We start from the raw sequence: 7010 nt of genomic DNA, 5'->3' as shown, positions 1-7010 counted from the left end.
CTCAAATTGACCAAAAATCAAGGAAAAATTAGCTCAACTTACTAAAATTATGGCCGGCCACCCATGGAAGATGCTTCAAAAGATGGAAACTCCTATTTTTAGTAAACTATCTCTCTCTCCTCACCTATAAATAAGACCCTCTCATTCCTTCATTCATCATCCCTCAAGCATCCATCAAACATCGTTCTCTCTTTTTCTCTTGGCCTTTTCCATTCCCACGCCTAGCATCATCTCTTCATAGAGATTTTAGCAATTAAGCCTCTTAAAGAACCCTTGGTCGACCACTTTGGAGAACCATCAGCAAAGGAGCAAAGCAAAAGAATGAATGAGTCTCATCAGTCAGAGTCTTGGGTGACAGCCACTCTGAATTGGGTTTAATCTTTCTTTTCTTTAACTTAATATAAAGATGTTTGCTATGTGTTCTTTGTTCTTGTTTAAAACAATGTTAGCTTAATTTTATTTAAGCTAGGATAATTGCTTTGATTAAATAATATTTATTGGATTCATGCTTATAATGTTTGTGCCTCAATCAATCATGTTTTCAATTAAAATCAAGTCTGTATTTCGTTCATACGTGATTGAAATGCACCTGAATTAGCTGAGCGATCCTAACCAGACAACGACTAGTGGACGTATAATTGAAATGTGCATGCTTAATTTAGATCTTAACACGATTAAATTGTAGTTTGCACAACAACTCTAACCAAGCTTTGTTATCTGCATAGTTTTTAGATTTGTGTAATTAAATTGTTCCAAACGTAACACGTCCGTATTACCTCACACGAATTCTAAGAAACCCTTAGTAAATAAGGATCAGTAAAATGTGTATTTACTAAGTAAAGGATTCCGAAAGGACCTAATGTGGTTTCCAAACTCATTAAAGATCGAGTTGCCATAGAATGTTTTTCCGAATGTTATTAAGCATGTTGATAATAAATTGAGTTTAATTAAAGTAATTTTCCTAGTTTATTTATGTTATAATTGTTGCAAATTATGTTTAATTTTACTAAAATCTATTTCAATCATATAGTTTGCATACTTATGATAACTGGCATTAGGGATTATTGCATTTAGTTTAATATATTTTAACCACCACTTCTCTACTATATTGTGTTTTTATTTACCAAATTGTTATTATAATTTTACAAATTAAGTGACTTAGCACAAATACAATCCCTGTAGAGACGATAACTCGATACTTACTTATTACTTGATAACGACTTTGTACACTTGCACAAACCAAAGCGTTACAAGTTTTTGGCGTCGTTGCCAGGGATTGTCAACTGTTGCCATAGTCATTTTTTTCATGAAATTATTTATTTTCAATTTGATTTATTTCTAACATTACTATCTTATTCTTTTTTATTTTTGTGATTTTCTTTTCAGGTGTTTATGAGCATAGATCGAATTATCGATTTACTCTCTGTAGACCCTAAAATTGAGCGAATTGTTAGATAAAGAAGACGTGAACAAACCGCTCAAAGATAAGTCGAGATGGACCTTAGGAATTGGAATCAAGACCGAGGTAATGAAGCCGATTATGTACAAAATCCTATACTCATTGCCGATGATAGGGATCGATGCATCAGACAATATGCTGTGCCACTTTTCAGTGAGTTAAACCCAGGAATTAGAAGCCAGATGTTAAGGCAACCCAGTTTGAATTGAAACTAGTGATGTTTCAAATGCAACAAACGGTAGGCCAATTTAGTGGTATGCCCACGGAAGATCCACATCTCCACCTTCGATTGTTTATGGAGGTGAGTGATTCATTTAAGATAGCCAGTGTGACTGAAGACACACTGAGGTTGAAATTGTTTTCATACTCGTTGCAAGATCGAGCACGAGCATAGATCAATTTATTGCCACCAAGTTCCATATCTACATGGCAAGAATTAGTAGAGAGATTTTTGGTTAAGTATTTCCCTCCTAGAAAAAATGCTAAGTTGAGGAACGAGATCACAACTTTCCAACAATTGGATGACGAGTCTTTATATGAGGCTTGGGAGCGATTTAAGGAGTTACTTTGTAAGTGTCCTCATCATGGGATTCCTCAATGTATATAGTTGGAGACATTCTATAATGGTCTAAATGCACATAAAGATTGATGGTATATGCTTCCGCGGATGGTGCAATTTTGTCTAAGTTTTATAATGAGGCTTATGAGATCATCGACAGGATCGCGAGTAATAACTATCAATGGCCAACAAATCGAACAACTTCAAGAAGACATGTAGTTAGAGTTCACGAAGTTGACTTCCTCACTTCGTTATCAGCTCAGATATCGTCTATTTCCTCTATGTTAACCGCTAATAGTACTAATAATTTTGTAGCTCAGCCACCAAGTCTGTTTGAAATAATTTCCTGTGCGTACTGTGGGGAAGGTCATTCTTTTGAGAATTGTCCATCAAATCCCGAGTCAGTGTACTATGTGGAGAACCAATATCAAAATAGGAGTGGATAAGGACTCCAGTCCAACTTCTACAATCCTTCATGGTGTAATCATCCTAAATTTTCTTGGAGCAATCAAGGAAATGGACCGAACAACAACTTATTACAGCAAAGACCCAACCAATCTCAAGGGTTTAATCAGCAAGCTCCAACACCACCTCAAGCTTAAGCATCAAACAGTTTGGAGAACTTATTGAAAGCGTACATGGCAAAGAATGACGCTTTGATCCAAAGCCAAGCAGCAACACTGAAAAATTTGGAAAACCAAATGGGTCAGTTAGCTACGGAGTTACATAATAGACTGTAAGGAACCTTGCCGAGCGATACTGAGAATCCAAGAAATTTGGGTAAAGAACATATCAAGGAAGTGGTATTGCGAAGTGGTAAAATTCTAGAACCCCGATTGATTGATGTAGAAGATAAGCCCGTTGAGAAGAATCAAGCAGCTATTAAAGTTCCTACACCAAAGGAATCAGAAACTGCAAAGTCTGACAAGGTAAACCCTGACCTAGTGAATTCAGATATTTTAAAATCTTCTTTGGATGCAGATTTACCTACTCAAAAAAGTTGTGCGGTTCAACCGAAAGTTCCATCACCTCCATATCCGTAAAGATTGTAGCAAAACAAGCAGAAACATGATGTGTAATTCAAGAAGTTTTTGGATGTTCTAAAGCAGTTGCACATCAATATTCAATTGGTGGATGCTTTAGAACAAATGTTCAATTATGTGAAGTTTATAAAGGATATACTGTCCAAGAAGAAACGACTGAGTGAGTATGAGACTGTTACCTTGACAAAGGAGTGCAGTGCATTCCTGCAGAACAAATTGCCACCGAAATTGAAAGACCCAGGAAGCTTTACTATACCCTGTAACATTGGTGAATCTTACTGTGGTAAAGCTTTGTGTGACTTAGGAGCGAGTATCAACTTGATGCTTAAGTATATTTTTAAGATGTCAGGGATAGGTGAAGTAAGACCTACAACTGTGACGCTTCAGCTAGTGGGTCAATCTTTAGCATATCCTGAAGGAAAGATCGAGGATGTTTTGGTAAGAGTCGATAAAATTTTTTTCCTGCTTATTTCATTGTCTTAGATTTTGAAGCAGACAAAGAAGTACCGATCATCCTTAGGAGACCTTTCTTAGCTATGGGAAGAACATTAATCGATGTACTGAAAGGAGAACTCGCCATGCGAGTTCAAAATGATCAGGTAACCTTTAACTTTCTTAAAACAATGAAATTTCTCGATCCGACAGAGGAGTGTTCAGTTATGGAAGAGATGGAAACCTTGGTTTCTATGGAAAGCAATTTTGAAGAAGATCCATTGAAGAAAGCCTTAAATCTTGACCCTTTGGAGGATGAAGAAGGTGAAAAAAACATGGCTTTGATGGAAGCCAATCTGAGAAATTTTATTCAATCCACACGGTTTGAACCGTTAGAGTTGAAAGTCAAAGAATTTTTGCAACCCAAGTTGTTAATTGAAGAACCACCTAAATTCGAACTAAAGGTACTTCCTTCCCATTTAAAATATGTTTATTTAGGTGATTGTTCTACTTTGCTTGTGATTATTTTAGCAGAACTGACGAAAGATCAAGAGGAGTAACTAATTGTTATTCTAAAGAAATTTAAGAAAGCAATTGGTTGGACCATAGCTGATATTCAAGGTATAAGTCCTTATTTTTGTATGCATAAAATCATTTTAGAAGAAGGTAAAAGAGCTCGAATTGATGGGCAAAGAAGGCTCAATCTTATTATGAAAGAAGTTGTGAGAAAGGAAGTGATCAAATGGTTAGATGTAGGAATCATCTATCCTATTTCAGATAGTTCGTGGGTAAGTCTGGTGCAGTGTATGCTGAAGAAAAGTGGAATCACGGTTGTTGAAAATGAGTGTAACGAGTTAATTCTAACGAGAATTGTTACTGGTTGGAGAATTTGTATTGATTACAAAAAGTTGAACAAAGCCACTCAGAAAGACCATTTTCTGTTACCTTTTATGGATCAGATGTAGATCGACTGGCAGGTAATGAATTCTATTGATTTTTAGATGGCTATTCGGGATATAACCAAATAGTTGTAGCCCAAGAGGACCAACATAAAACAACCTTTACTTGTCCATACGGTACGTTTGCTTTTAGACGAATGCCTTTTGGTTTATACAATGCACCTGTAACTTTTCAACGATGCATGATGGCAATATTTACTGATATGGTTGAAAATTTTGTTGAGGTTTTCATGGATGATTTTTCTATTTTTGGTAACACTTATGATATATGTTTGAGTAATTTGGCTAAGGTACTGAAGAGATGCGAAGAGACGAATCTAGTCCTTAATTGGGAAAAATGTAATTTTATGGTCAAGAAAGGTTATATTAGGTCATAAGATCTCAAAGAAAGGAATTGAAGTCGATAAAGCAAAGGTGGACGTAATTGAAAGATTACCGGCCCCAATGAATATGAAAGGAGTCAGAAGTTTCTTAGGCCTTGCCGATTTTTATCGAAGGTTTATCAAAGATTTCTCAAAAATTTCTAAACCGTTGTGTTTGTTGATAGAGAAAGATACAGTGTTTGATTTCAATAAATCATGTTTAGAAGCTTTTGAAGAGCTAAAGAAGCGGTTAATCTCAGCCCCAATGATCATTACACCTGATTGGAACTCACCTTTTGAGTTGATGTGCAATGCAAGTGACTATATCATTGGAGCTGTGATGGGTCAAAGAAGAAATAAAGTGTTTCACCCTATTTACTATGCAAGTAGATAAATTCCAAAGGACTGAAAATATATCAAGGACTAAAAATGCCTACACTATTTAAAAATACTTATGCTTATGTGAAGAACTGTGATAAATGCCAAAGGATTGAAAATATATCAAGGAGGAATGAGATGCCCTTGACAAACATTTTGGAGATTGAATTGTTCGACGTATGGGGCATTGATTTCTTAGGCTCGTTTCCTTCTTCGTATGGGAACAAATACATCTTAGTTACTGTGGACTATGTATCCAAGTGGGTAGCATAGCCTACAAATGATGCTAAGGTAGTCATGCGATTCCTACATAAGCATGTGTTTGCACGATTTAGGACACTAAAAGCTATTATTAGTGATGAAGGTTCTCACTTTGTGAACAAATGGCTTAAGTGGTTACTTGATAAATATGATGTGATGCACAAGATTGCTACTGCCTATCACCCCTAGTCTAATGGGCAAGTTGAAAGAGTGAATCGCGAAATGAAAGGTATCCTTGAAAAGGTAGTATGCCCTAGCAGAAATGATTGGTCTCAAAGGCTTGATGATGCATTATGGGTCTATCGAACAACATTTAAGACTCCATTAGGAATGACTCCTTATCGATTAGTTTTTGGAAATGCATGTCATTTGCCATTAGAGTTGGAGAATAAAGCTCACTGGGCTTTGAAACAGTTGAACTTTGATCTTAAGCAAGCCGGTGAGAGAAGGATGTTACAACTTGATGAGTTGGAAGAGTTGAGGTTGTTTTCCTATGAGAATGCCAAAATGTGTAAAGAAAGATCAAAGAGATGGCATGATAGTCATATACAACCTCGCGAGTTTAAAGAAGGTCAGAAGGTTTTGTTGTTTAATTGAAGGTTGAAGTTATTTCCTGGGAAGCTTAAATCCCGATGGAAAGAACCTTATACCATCTACCGAGTTTATCCTTATGGAGCTATTGAATTTTATGACAATTACGGAGGTACGTTTAAAGTTAATGGTCAACGTCTCAAACACTACTGGGATGGTGAAGTTGAGAGCGAATTGAATCCTCGCTCAAATTAGCAGACCCTTAATTTTTCATGAACTCATTTTGTAAATAAATAAACAATTAGAACTTATTTTCTTAACTTATTACATTTAATTAATTTTGTCTAAGGAGATTGGAACTTATGTGGGACCCCTCCAACCTTTCTTAGGAATTAATTTAATATAATTTGTTAAGAAGAAATTTTCTAATTAAGACTTAAATTTTTTTTAAAAATTTCATTTGTTCTGTTTAAATTTTAAATTTTTATGTTAATAAAGAGGGTCAAATTTGGCCCAAGTACTAATTAGTTTTTTTAAGTAAGATACAATCTGAGTTTGAGGCCTAAGACAGCAAAAAGGAAGGAAAAATCCATGCCTTGTCATCACACCCATTGCTTGCCGCCCAAGTAACCCTAATAAACTTTACCGAATTTTCGGGAAAAGATACCATGTCTCACAAAAGAACCAGATCTTCAAAGACTACTCCTGAAAACCTGATTTTGATCGATGAAGAAGTCAAAGAGAGATTTGATTTAATCTTCAAGCATCAACCCATGATGTCGAAAAAGGGTTTTGATTTGAAGAGTAATGATTTGATGGTTGTTCCTATACCGAGTAGAAAGAAAATCAATGCTCTCAAGTGGGAACGATTTTGTGATGCTCGTTCACTTATCGATGTTGAAGTAGTTCAAGAATTCTATGTTAGTTTGACTACGCAAGATACTATTGAAGTAATCGTTCGAAAATAAAATGTACCTCTTACTTCTAAGTCCATCAATGATTTGTTTAATTTACCTGATGTTGAAG

The 7010-nt window shown here is 35.6% G+C and overlaps 1 non-coding gene across 1 annotated transcript; it reads right to left on the bottom strand.

The window, feature by feature from the left end:
* Positions 1-1943: 1943 nt before the first annotated feature.
* Positions 1944-2050, bottom strand: LOC128036374 (small nucleolar RNA R71). Its single transcript, XR_008193171.1, has one exon. It is a non-coding gene; the product is annotated as a small nucleolar RNA R71 (small nucleolar RNA).
* Between the last annotated feature and the right edge of the window lie 4960 nt (positions 2051-7010).

This window comes from Gossypium raimondii, chromosome 13 (assembly GCF_025698545.1).
Source record: "Gossypium raimondii isolate GPD5lz chromosome 13, ASM2569854v1, whole genome shotgun sequence".
NCBI lineage: Eukaryota > Viridiplantae > Streptophyta > Magnoliopsida > Malvales > Malvaceae > Gossypium > Gossypium raimondii.
Note: the sequence above shows the minus strand (reverse complement) of the source record. Positions and strands in the feature narration are given on the sequence as shown.